Raw genomic sequence first — 14,265 nt, 5'->3', positions numbered from 1 at the left:
CACGGGAGATGTGCAAACAAAGAAGAGAAAGGGAAATTTCTCCCAGCAGCCTCAGGAACAGTGGATTAAATCTCCCCAATCAACATGATGTACACTTCATCAGTGGAATACCTGAATAGAAAACTAATCATCCCAAATTGAGGAGGTGGACTTTGAGAGTAACATATATTATGTTTTCTTCTTTTCCTCTTTTTGTGAGTGTGTATGTGTATGCTTCTGTGTGAGATTTTGTCTGTATAGCTTTACTTTCATCATTTGTCTTAGGGTTCTGTCCAACCATTTTTCCTTTTTTTGGTTAGTTTGCTTGTTTTTTACTATAAAAATGTTTTTTTCTTAATAATTATTTTATTTTATTTTATCCCCTTCCTTTCTTTCTTTTTTTTCTTTATACTTTTTCTCCCTTTTATTCTGAGCTGTGTGGATGAAAGATGGTGCTCCAGCCAGGAGTCAGTGCTGTGCCTCTGACGTGGGAGAGCCAACTTCAGGACACTGGTCGACAAGAGACCTCCAAGATCCACGAAATATCAAATTGTGAAAATCTCCCAGAGATCTCCACCTAAACACTAAGACCCAGCTTCACGCAACGACCAGCAATGTACAGTGCTGGACACCCCATGCCAAACAACTAGCAAAACAGGAACACAACACTACATATTAGGAGACAGGCTGCCTAAAATCATAGTAAGTCCACAGACACCACAAAACACACCACCAGCTGTGGACTTGCCCAGCAGAAAGACAAGATCCAGCCTCATACACCAGAACACAGGCACTAGTCCCCTCCACCAGGAAGCCTACACAACCCACTGAAACAATTGTAGCCACTGGGGAGAGACACCGGAAACAACAGGAACTACGACCCTGCTGCCTGCAAAAAGGAGACAACAACAACAGAAAGATAAGCAAAATGAGAAGACAGAAAAACACACAGCAGGTGAAGGAGCAAGATAAAAAACCACCAGAACTAAAAAATGAAGAGGAAATAGGGAGTCTACCTGAAAAAGAATTCAGAATATTGATAGTAAACATGATCTAAAATCTTGGAAATAGAATAGAGAAAATGCAACAAATATTAAACAAAGACCTAGAAGAACTAAAGATGAAACAAGCAACAATGAACAACACTATAAATGGAATTAAAAATATTCTATAAGGGATCAATAGCAGAATAACTGAGACAGAAGAATGGATAAGTGAACTGGAAGATAAAATAGTGGAATAACTACTGCAGAGAAGAATAAAGAAAAAAGAATGAAAAGAACTGAGGACATTTCAGAGACCTCTGGGACAACATTAAATGCACCAACATTCAAAATATAGGGGTCCCAGAAGAAGAAGAGAAAAAGAAAGGGACTGAGAAATTATTTGAAGAGATTATAGTTGAAAACTTCTCTAATATGTGAAAGGAAATAGTTAATCAACTCTAGGAAGAACCGAGAGTCCCATACAGGATAAATCCAAGGAGAAACATGCTGAGACATGTATTAATCAAACTATAAAAATTAAATACAGAGAAAACATATTAAAAGCAGCAAGGGAAAAACAACCAATAACACACAAGGGAATCCCCATAAGGTTAACAGCTGATCTCTCAGCAGAAACTCTGCAAGCCAGAAGGGACTGGCAGGACATATTTAAAGTAAGGAAAGAGAGAAACCTATAACCAAGATTACTCTACACAGCAAGTATCTCATTCATATTTGATGAAGAAATTAAAATCGCTACAGACAAGGAAAAGCTTAGAGAGTTCAGCACCAAGAAACCAGCTTTACAACAAATGCTAAACGAGCTTCTCTAGGCATGAAACACAAGCGAAGGAAAAGACCTACAATAACAAAACCCAAATGATTAAGGAAATGGGAATAGGAACATACATATGGATAATTACCTTAAATGTAAATGGATTAAATGCTCCCACGTAAAGGGACAGAGTGACTGAATGGATACAAAAACAAGACCCATATGTATGCTGTCTACAAGAGACTCAATTCAGACATAGGGACACATAGAGATTGAAAGTGGGGGGACGGAAAAAGATATTCCATGCAAATGGAAATAAAAGAAAGCTGGAGTAGCAATTCTCATATCACACAAAATATACTCTAAATTAAAGACTATTACAAGAGACAAGGAAGGACACTACATAATGATCAAGGAATCAATCCAGGAAGAAGATATAACAATGGTGAATATTTATGTACCCAACATTGGAGCACCTCAATACATAAGGCAATTACTAACAGCCGTAAATGGTAAAACTGACAGTAATGCAATCCTAGTAGAGGACTTTAACACCCCACTTTCACCAATGGACAGATTATCCAAAATGAAAAAAATTAAGGAATCACAAGCATTAAATGACAGATTAAACAATACGGACTTAACTGATATTTATAGGACATTCCATCCAAAAGCAACAAAATACAAATTTTTCTCAAGTAATCATGGAACATTCTCCAGGATAGAACATATCTGGGGTCACAAATGAAGCCTTGGTAAATTTAAGAAAATTGAAATTGTATCAAGTATCTTTTCCGACCACAATGCTATGAGACTAGATATCAATTACAGGAAAAGATTGTAAAAAATACAAATACATGGAGGTTAAACAATACACTACTTAATAACGAAGTAATCTGTGAAGAAATCAAAGAGAAAATAAAAACAATACATAGAAACATGTCACAATGGAGACACGATGAGGCAAAACCTATGCGATGCAGCAAAATCAGTTTTAAGATGGAAGTTTATAGCAATACAATCCTACCTTAAGAAACAGGAAACATCTCGAATAAACAACCTAACCTTGCACCTAAAGCAATTAAAGAAAGAAGAACAAAAAATCCCCAAAGTTAGCAGAAGGAAAGAAGTCATAAAGATAAGATCAGAAATAAATGATAAAGAAATGAAAGAAGCGATAGCAAAGATCAATAAAATTAAAAGCTGGTTCTTTGAGAAGATAAACAAAATGGATAAACCATTAGCCAGACTAATCAAGAAAAAAGAAGACTCAAATCAATAGAATTAGAAATATAAAAGGAGAAGTAACAACTGACACTACAGAAATAAAAAGATCAAAAGATCATGAGAGATTACTACAAGCAACTCTATGCCAATAAAATGGAAAACCTGGAAGAAATGGACAAATTCCTAGAAATGCACAACCTGCCAATACTGAATCAGGAAGAAATAGAAAATATGAACAGACCAATCACAAAAACTGAAATTGAAACTGTGATTAAAAACCTTCCAATAAACAAAAGCACAGGACCACATGGCTTCACAGGTGAACTCTATCAAACATTTAGAGAAGAGCTAACACCTATCCTTCTCAAGCTCTTTCAAAATATAACAGAGGAAGGAGCACTCCCAAACTCATTGTATGAGTCCTTCAGCACACTGATAACAAAACCAGAGAAGGATGTCACAAAGAAAGAAAACTGCAGGCCAATATCACTGATGAACATAGATGCAAAAATCCTCAACAAAATGCTAGCAAACAGAATCTAACAGCACATTAAAAGGATCATACACCATGAACAAGTGTGGTTTATTCTAGGACTGCAATGATTCTTCAATATATGCAAATCAGTCAACGTGATACACCATATTAACAAATTGAAGAAGAAAAAACCTATGATCATCTCAATAGATGCAGAGAAAGCTTTTGACAAAATTCAACCCCCATTTATGATAAAAACCCTGCAGAAAGTAGGCATAGAGGGAACTTTCCTCAACATAATAAAGGCCATATATCACAAACCCACAGCCAACATCGTCCTCAATGGTGAAAAACTGAAACCATTCCCACTAAGATCAGAAGCTAGACAAGGTTGCCCACTCTCACCACTCTTATTCAACATAGTTTTGGAAATTTTATCCAGAGCAATCAGAGAAGAAAAGGAAATAAAAGGAATCCAAATTAGAAAAGAAGTAAAGCTGTCACTGTTTGCAGATGATGTGTTACTCTACATAGCGAATCCTAAAGATGCTACCAGAAAACTACTAGAGCTAATCACTGAATTTGGTAAAGTAGCAGGATGCAAAAGTAATGCACAGAAATCTCTGGCATTCCTATACACTAACTATGAAACATCTGAAAGTGAAATCAAGGAAACACTCCCATTTACCATTGCAAAAAAAAGAAGAAAATATCTAGGAGTAAACCTACCTAAGGAGACGAAAGACCTGTTTGCAGAAAATTATAAGACACTGGTGAAAGAAATTAAGGACGAAACATATACATAGAGAGATATACCATGTCCTTGAATTGGAAGAATCAACATTGTGAAAATGACTCTACTACCCAAAGCAATCTACTGATTCAATGCAATCCCTATCAAACTACCGCTGGCATTTTCCACAGAACCAGAACAAAAAATTTCACCATTTGTATGGAAACACAAAAGACCCCAAATAGCCAAAGCAATCTTGAGAACGAGAAATGGAGCTGGAGGAATCAGGCTCCCTGACTTCAGACTATACTACAAAGCTACAGTAATCAAGACAGTATGGTACTGGCACAAAAACAGAAATATAGATCAATGGAACAGCATAGAAATCCCAGAGATAAACCCACACACATATGGTCACCTAATCTTTGATAAAGGAGGCAAGTATATACAGTGGAGAAAAGACAGCCTCTTCAATAAGTGGTGCTGGGAAAACTGGACAGGTACATGTAAAAGTATTAGATTAGAACACTGCCTAACACCATACACAAAAATAAGCTCAAAATGGATTAAAGACCTAAATGTAAAGCCAGAAACTATCATACTCTTAGAGGAAGACATAGGCAGAACACTCTATGACATAAATCACAGCAAGATCCTTTTTGAACCACCTCCTAGTGAAATGGAAATAAAAACAAAAGGAAACAGATGGGACCTAATGAAACGTAAAAGCTTTTGCACAGCAAAGGAAACCATAAACAAGACCAAAAGACAACCCTCAGAATGAGAGAAAATATTTGCAGATGAAGCAACTGACAAAGGATTAACCTCCAAAATTTACAAGCAGCTCATGCAGCTCAATAACAAAAAAACAATCAACCCCGTCCAACAATGGGCAGAAGACCTAAATAGACATTTCTCCAAAGAAGATTATACAGATTGCCAACAAACACATGAAAGAATTCTCAACATCGTTAATCATTAGAGAAATGCAAATTGAAACTACAATGAGATATCATCTCACACGAGTCAGAATGGCCATCATCAGAAAAACTAGAAACAATAAATGATGGAGAGGGTGTGGAGAAAAGGGAACACTCTTGCACTGCTGATTGGAATGTGAATTGGTACAACCACTATGTATAACAGTATGGAGGTTCCTTATAAAAGTACAAATGGAACTACCATATGACCCAGGAATCCCACTACTGGGCATATACCTTGAGAAAACCATAAATCAAAAAGAGTCATTTACCACAATGTTCATTGAAGTTCTATTTACAATAGCCAGGACATGGGAACAACCTAAGTGTCTATCGACAGATGAATGGATAAAGAAGATATGGCACATATATTCAATGGAATATTACTCAGCCATATAAAGAAACAAAATTGAGTTATTTGTGGTGATGTGGATGCACCTAGAGTCTGTTATACAGAGTGAAGTAAGTCAGAAAGAGAAAGACAAATACCATATGCTAACACATTTATATGGAATCTAAGAAAAAGAAATGTCATGAATAACCTAGGGGTAAGACAGTAATAAAGACACAGACCAACTGGAGAATGGACATGAGGATATGGGGAGGGCGATGGGTAAGCTCTGACAAAGTGAGAGAGTGGCATGGACATATATACACTACCAAACGTAAAATAGATAGCTAGTGGGAAGCAGCCGCATAGCACAGGGAGATCAGCTCAGTACTTTGTGACCACCTAGAGGGGTGGGATATGGAGGCTTGGAGGGAGGGAGACGCAAGAGGGAAGAGAGATGGGAACATATGTATATGTATAACTGATTCACTTTGTTATAAAGCAGAAACTATCACACCACTGTAAAGCAATTATACTCCAATAAAGAGGTAAAAAAAAAAGAACGAAAAAATAAAATCAATTTATTAAAATAAAAAATAGTATTAAAAAAATAAAAATGTAAAAAAAGAAAAAGAAAGAAAGAAAGAAGAGAGCAACCAATCCAAAAAGCAAATCCACCAATAATAACAAGCACTAAAATCTATACAGAAAAAAAAAAAAAAGGACAGACAGAGCCCTAGGACAAATGGTAAAAGCAAAGCTATACAGAGAAAATCACACGAACAAACATTCATATACACATTGACAAAAAGTGAAAAAGGAAAAAAAATATATATATATATAAAAAGAGGAATAGAGCAACCAAATCATTATACAGATAAACATAAAAACAGAAACAAATTATATGCAGAAAGCAAACCCTAAGTCTACAGTTGCTCTCAATGTCCACCACCATAATTTTGGGATGATTCGTTGTCTACTCAGTTATTCTACAGATCCAGGGTACATCAAGTTGAATGTGGAGATTTAATCCACTGCTCCTGAGGCTGCTGGGAGAAATTTCTCTTTCTCTTTTTTTTCGCACAGTTCCTGGGGTTTGGCTTTGGGTTTTGCCCCACCTCTGCATGTAGGTCACCTGTGGGTGTCTGTTCTTTGCGCAGACAGGACAGGGTTAAAGTAGAAGTTGATTAGGTGTCTCTGGCTCACTCAGCCCATGGGGAGGCAGGGGTATGGAATGCAAGTTGAGCCTGTTGTGGCAGAGGCCGGCATGATGTTGCAACAGCCTGAGGCATGCCTTGTGTTTTCCTCGGGAAGTTTTCCCTGGATCACGAGACCCTGGCAGTGGCAGGCTGCACAGGCTCCCTGGAGGGGAGGTGTGGATGGTGACATGTGCTTGCGCACAGGCTTCTTGGTGGCTGCAGGAGCAGCCTTAGTGTTTCATGCCCAGTCTCTGGTGTCCGTGCTGATTTCCGTGGCTCATGCCCATCTCTGGAGCTTGTTTAGTCGGTGCTCCTAATCCCCTCTCCTTGTGAATCCCGAAACAACGGTCTCTTGCCTCTTAGGAAGTTCCAGGCTTTTCCCTAGACTCCCTTCCAGCTAGCTCTGGTGCACTAGCCAACTTCAGGCTGTGTTCACGCAGCCTACCCCAGTTCTCTCCCTGGGATCTGACCTCTGAAGCCTGAGCCTCAGCTCCCAGTCCCCACCCGCCCTGGCGAGTGAACAGTCAAGCTTCTCAGTCTGGTGAATGCTGGTTGGCACTTATCCCCTGTGCAGAAATCTCTCCACTTTGCCCTCTGCACCTCTGTTGCTGTGCTCTCCTCCAACCCACCTCACGTCTCCATCAGTGAAGGGGATTCCTAGTGTGTGGAAACTCTTCCTCCTTCATAGCTCCCTCCCAAAAGTTCAAGTACCATCCCTATTCTTTTGTCTCTGTTTTTCCTTTTTTCTTTTGTCCTACCCATGTATGTGGGGAGTTTCTTGCCTTTTGGGAAGTCTGAGGTCTTCTGCCAGTGTTCAGTAGGTGTTCTGTAGGAGTTGTTCCACATGTAGATGTATTTTTGATGTATTTGTTTGGAGGAAGGTGGTCTCAATGTCTTACTCCTCCGTCATATTGAAGTTCCCCTGGGAAACGTTTTTAAAAGCAAGGTGAAAAAGGGTGTCATCAGGTGCATGATCAGTTTATGTACATCCTTCTGACTGGTTCATGGTGAGGTAACAGGGTTGTATTTAGGGAATCTGTATTATCAGTTTTCTGGGTCCAACATGACTGGTGGTCAGCATGCAGTTAACTTCTTCCATCTGGTGGGGTTTTAGTATCTGCAAAACAACTCAAGGATATGGCTCAGGATATTATTTATAGCCCTTAAGGAAGAACTAAAGTCTTTGACTTTGTTTTATAAATAAACTATTATCATTTTGTCTTGTTTGAATGTTTTCCTTTGTTTCTGCATTTTATCACTTATCTGATTAAATTTGATCTTTGGAACTCAGGGAAGGACTAGAAGGCTAAAGCATTTTTATTGATACAAACAAGAGGGTAGGGATATGGGGTGGGGTGTCTGTTCCCAGGAAGGCCCCACAGGTTTCTGCTCAGTTTCAGTAGTAGTTAATCCAAGTAACAACTTTCATGATAAGCCTATCCCCAAGATGGTCCTCCTTCACTCTTGCCTTAACTTATTCAAATAGAACCAGGATCAATCCTTTAATTGGCTCTCATTACCTCATATTATTCTGAATGTAATGAGGACTGGCAATAAGAACTGGGGATTCACTTAATGCTAGGAATAACATGCCTCACATTCAAGTCTCCCTGGCCACGGTCAAAAAGGCCCATGAATCTTCATGTTTAATAAGTACTTCAGGAGCTAGTATGCCCCATGAAGTTTTAGACTCATTGCCCTAGCAAAATACAATTTGTTATTTTTCTAAAGGATTAAATATAAAGATGAAATGAAGCTTTGTTTGTTTAATTATTTATTATACTCTGTCATGTAGCAAGTATTTCCTGACACATCTGTACTAGATTCTGAGGTAAATATGACATATTCTATATCCGTGAGAAACATAAGTTACAGTGTGTGAGATAGACAATTAAACTCTTGGTAACAAGCCATGGGGATTAGTGCTATAACCAGAGGTATGTAAAAGGTCTAGAGGGGCCTTATCCAGTATAGGTGGGGTTAAAGAAGGCTTCATGGAGGAGGTGGTGCTGGAGACAAATCTTATAGGGTCAGTGGGAGCTAGATAAGACAAGCGGGAGAAGGTGTTTCTGGCAGATGGTTCAGCTGTTAGACTCTAGAAAAATGTCATTTAGTGTGATCAAATATAGTATTGTTCTTAGTCCACTGATATCTACTGATAGCTGTTATTACTGTTGTATTATTTTATGATTTTATGAGATCTACTAGCCAAGGAGGTCATCCAGGAGACCTTAAGACTTGAGGAATTCAGCAAGGTTAGCCATAAAGCTTAGTAGAGAAGAGAGGGTATTCCCCATCACACACTATTATCAATATCTTCCATTTAAATCAACCCAAAAAGTGACCATATATTCTCATATCTCAAAAGTCATTTGACCAACTCAGTGGAGTTACCCTTATTCCCAAAGTACATGAAAAGTTTCCATGAACTTCAGTTCGTGCGTGGTTTATTCTCATGAACTTTAGTTTCCCAGGTTTGTTGTTTTTTGAGGATAATGACTACATGTATGTCAGAGTTGGGTGGCCTTTACAGAACACCTATTCGAACATTCAAATTTTAGAGATAAAAAGAGAGAAGAAAGAATTTTAACTTGGTGACTGATTTCAAATTTCTGACCATCTCTGATAACCAAAGGACTTTCATTTGTTTTTTGTTTGCTTGTTTGTTTGTTTGTTTTAAGTTGGGATGCTGTTGGCTGCATTGCATTTTTTTTAAATTAATTTTTATTGGAGTACAGTTACTTTACAGTATTGTGTTATTTTTGGATGTACAGCAAAGTGAATCAGCTATACGTATACATATATCCTATCTGTTTTGGATTTTCTTCCCATTTAGGTCACCACAGAACATTGAGTAGAGCTCTCTGCAGTATACAGTAGATGCTCATTAGTTATCTATTTCATACCTAGTAGTGTATATATGTCAATCCCAATCTCCCAGTTCATCTCACCCCCCTTCCCCCCTTGATATCCATACATTTGTTCTCTATGTCTGTGTCTCTATTCTGCTTTGCAAATAAGTTCATCTGTATCATTTTTCTAGATCCCACATATAAGTGATATTATATGATATTTGTTTTTCTCTTTCTGACATACTTCACTCTGTATCACAGTCTGTAGTTCCATCCACGTAGCTGCAAATGGTAAACTTTTGTTCCTTTTTATGGCTGAGTAATATTCCATTCTATACATGTACCACATCTTCTTTATCCATTCATCTGTTTATGGACATTTAAGTTGCTTCCATGTCCTGGTTATTGTAAATAGTCGGCAATGAACATTGGGGTGCATGTATCTTTTTGAATTATGTTTTTCTCCTGGTATATGCCCAGGAGTGGGATTGCTGGGTTATATGGTGATTCTATTTTTAGTTTTTTAAGGAACCTCCTTACTGTTCTCCATAGTGGCTGTATCAATTTACATTACTAACAACAGTGTAAGAGGGTTCCCTTTTCTCCACACCCTCTCCAGCATTTATTGTTTTTAGATTTTTTAATGATGGTGGTTCTGATTGGTGTGAGGTGATACCTCACGGTAGTTTTGATTTGTATTTCTTTAATAATCAGTGATGTTGAGCATCTTTCCATGTGTTTGTTGGCCATATTTATGGCTTCTTCAGAGAAATGTCTATTTAGTTCTTCTGCCCATTTTTTGATTGTTTTTTTTTTTTCATTGAGCTGCATGAACTCTTTGTATATTTTGGAAATTAATCTCTTGCTGGTTGCTTCATTTGCAAATATTTTCTCCCATTCTGAGGGTCATCTTTTTCTCTTGTTTTTGGTTTCCTTTGCTGTGCAAAAGCTTTTAAGTTTATTTAGGCCTCATTTATTTATTTTTGTTTTTATTTTCATTACTCTAGGAGATGGGCTAAAAAAGATCTTGCTGCAATTTATGTCAAAGAGTGTTCTGCCTATGCTTTCCTCTAAAAGTTTTATAGTGTCTGGCCTTTTCACTAGTAGGTTATTAAGGATAGATTTTCCCAGTGGTTTGAGGCCCCAAAGATCTGGGATTGATATCAGTGGTTAACTAGTCAGCAGATTAAATCAAAACCAGCTAAGCACTTATCTGCCTATTCTTCAAGATCTTCAGACATGGTACTTTGTTACTCCTCTTTGTAGGCTATTCTGATATTTCTTGCTTTGTCATTTAGTGCCCAGCAGAGTGCATAGCATATGCATATGTCCAATATTTATTTGTTGGTTACATTTCTGAAGTGGATCCTTACCTCTTGTGTTTTTCTTTTTAATTTGAAAATTCATCATACATTTATTATTACAATAATATTAGAACTGTTTTAAATTAGATAAGTATAGCAAAGAAGAAAATTCACCCACAGTTCCAGTACCCTAATATTAACATAGCTGGCATTTTGACTTTGGATTTTAAAGCACATTTCTATGTGTAGTTCAAACAATTGCATATACCATTTTTTTTTTTTTTGCGGTATGCAGGCCTCTCACTGTTGTGGCCTCTCCCATTGCGGAGCACAGGCTCCAGACGCGCAGGCTCAGCAGCCATGGCTCATGGGCCCAGCTGCTCCACGGCATGTGGGATCTTCCTGGACCGGGGCATGAACCCGTGTCCCCTGCATTGGCAGGCAGACTTTCAACCACTGCGCCACCAGGGAAGCCTGCATATACCTTTTTGTCCTATTTTGTCATTTACATTATTTCATAGCTTTTTTATATTATTATGTAGTCTTCATAACCACTATATTTTATGAAGCATCATACTATTAATTTCCTTATTTGGGAACATTGTCACAACATTCTTATATCCTATGGTTTATTTCATCTTTATCCTCCGATCTCACAAACAAGCACCAACCAGGCAACCAGGACATTTTGACTGAAACAACCTCTCCTTTCCAAACTTTTCTCTGACTATATTCATGATGTAGAGTATCAGGGGAACCTATACTTTCCTCCTCCTTATCTTTAAAGATTCACATATGTGAATAAAGTAAGTTCTTACTGTTGGTCTATAAACACTAGTATACATATCAGATTCTTGTCCCTATAGTTTAAGTGAAACTAACTAGGAGATTCTCGGGCAAATTCCAACATGGAGAAAATTCCTGAACAGGGAAGTATTTACATCCTGAACAATTAGAAGAAAAGCATCTTAGAGGTTACAGTGTGTGTGTGTGTGTGTGTGTGTGTGTGTGTGTGTGTGTGTGTGTGTCTGTGTGTGTGTGTGTTGGGGGTATATAATGAATAGAAGGCTGAGAAGAAAATCTAGTTGCAATTCATGTCCAGGCAGGGCAAGATAAGGGCAAGTGTTTAGCTCTTTTCTTGGCCGTTTGAGAATACTTCCTGGAAATGTTACCACCATCATATATTATTTTTGGCCTCACACATGTGAACATGTGGTTCTCTCTGGGATTGGGTAAGAGGGTGTGTGTGAGGATGAGCTTTTCTCATATTAGATATGGTTTTGCAATATGATAAGGTAACTGAAATGGGCCAATGTTATTTCCAGGAGTGTTCTGAGAGACACTGTATCATGGAACTACGTGACTTTGATGAGATGGCACCTAGGATGTCAGAGTCAGCGTGGGGACATCAGAGGATCTGGACAATGAGAACACAGGCACAGAAGTCAAAAAGAGGCTGTAGATATGATTGATGAAGCAGGAAGGTTTGACTGGCAGGGAAAGATTAAAGGAGCTATGTTTTTCCAGACACACTTGATGATGAGACAAAGTGAGTAGACCATATGGTCTTCTAAAAATACTGGAAGGGCATTAACACTAATAGTAAGGAAGATAATTTATGGGGTGGTGTAGGATAAGAAAGCTAGGATTCATACATGGAAATAAAGATATTAAACAACTGGGTTTCTTTGAGGATGCTTAAAAGAGATATTAAAAATATTGACAACCTATATAACAATGACAATGATCAATCAGAATAGACACTGGCCCATGACACTGGAGCAGGGTCCTAGAGGTCCACTCCTGTGTCAGGCAATACTCTATGGTAAGCAGAGCCAGGGTAAGTACTGAGGAACTCAGGGCAGTATGGAGTAGATTTGAGAGACATGAGGTGGCTATTTATCAACTAGTATTAAAGTGTTTCAATATTTTAACAATTGATATAGACATACAACTGTTGTTCTCAATTGAGTGTGACTTTGTCCCACAGAGGATATTTGGCAATGTCTGGAGACATTTTTCTTGACACAGGGGTAGTGCTACTAGCGTCGAGTAGGTAGAGGTCAGGGATGCTGTTAAATAACTTACAATGCATAGGAAAAAACCCTCAGCCCTCTCCCCCTACTCACATCCAATGCCCAGTATACACAACAAAGAGTTATTTGACTCAAATGTCAGTCTTGCTGAGGTTAAGAAACCCTGACCATACAGGTATAGATAAGTTGAATATCACCCTTGAGGATGCCTCCATCATTGATGAGGCTAAGTTGATGTGAGAGTTTCACAATGGAAATGACTGATGCTCATCTCTCTCTCCTGGACTCCCCTAGCACCCTTGTCTCTCCAGGATGCTCAACCAGAAGCTTTCCATCTTCTTTACTCTGGTCTTCCTATCTATCCCTATTTCCAGTACCTTAATTCAGACCTTTATCTTCATCTCTTTTCCTACCCAATATCTCTTTTAGGACTACTTCAATAATCTCTAAATGAGCTTTACACACACCACTCTTTTCCACCTCCAGTCTATTCTCTATACTGTCTTCTTTGCTTACCATTGTAGCTCTGTGCCTAGCATATACTACCATACCCAGAGTAGCCACTGAGTAAATATTTCTTGAATTAATTAATAAACAAATGAATTCTGTTACATCCTTGTGCCAAAATTTCCAGTAGTTCCTGGTTGCCTACAGAATAAATGCAAAATCCCATTACATGGCATACAAGATAATTCAAAATATTATACCAACTTATCTTTCCAGTTTAATTTCCATGTGTTTTAATCTCACCTTGATTCCACCCCACTACCATGCATCTTATGCTATAACACAATGAACGTTTCTCCATTACCCCTAAAATGCCGCATCCCTTCTTTTTTATATGTTTTTTTCAAACATTATTATGAAATCCTGCTGATCCTTAGTTATATTTGACATCTTTTCTCAATGGTTTTCAATGTGGGTTGTGGGTGGGGGGCTTATCCAAAGACTTCCCAAAATAAAAATTCCCAAAACCCACTCCACATCTACTGAATCAAATCTAGAAGAGGCAAGCAGGCAGATGTATATTTTACCACAATAATTTTTTGATCAATTAGCCTTACTTATGTGGTTCTATTTCTGGACTCTATTCTTTTCTGTTGCTCTATATGTCTGTTCTTTCACCAGTACCACGCTGTCAACTTTCATTAATCTTTTCAAAGAATTCACTTTTAGTTTCATTAGTTTTCTGTATCTTAGTTTTACCAACTCTTTCCTCTCTCAGCTCTATTCTCCAATTTATTCCATCCAGTTTTTTTTTATTTTGTTGCTCAGTTATAAAATTTCTATGTGTTCTTCTCTACATTTTCTATTGCTTTGCTGAGGCCTTCATATTTTCCCATGCCTTTCAAGAGTGCTCACCTTTACTTTTTAGGGTATTCATTGTT

Source organism: Orcinus orca, chromosome X (assembly GCF_937001465.1).
Source record: "Orcinus orca chromosome X, mOrcOrc1.1, whole genome shotgun sequence".
NCBI lineage: Eukaryota > Metazoa > Chordata > Mammalia > Artiodactyla > Delphinidae > Orcinus > Orcinus orca.
The sequence above is the reverse complement of the archived record's forward strand: the minus strand, read 5'-3'. Positions refer to the sequence as shown.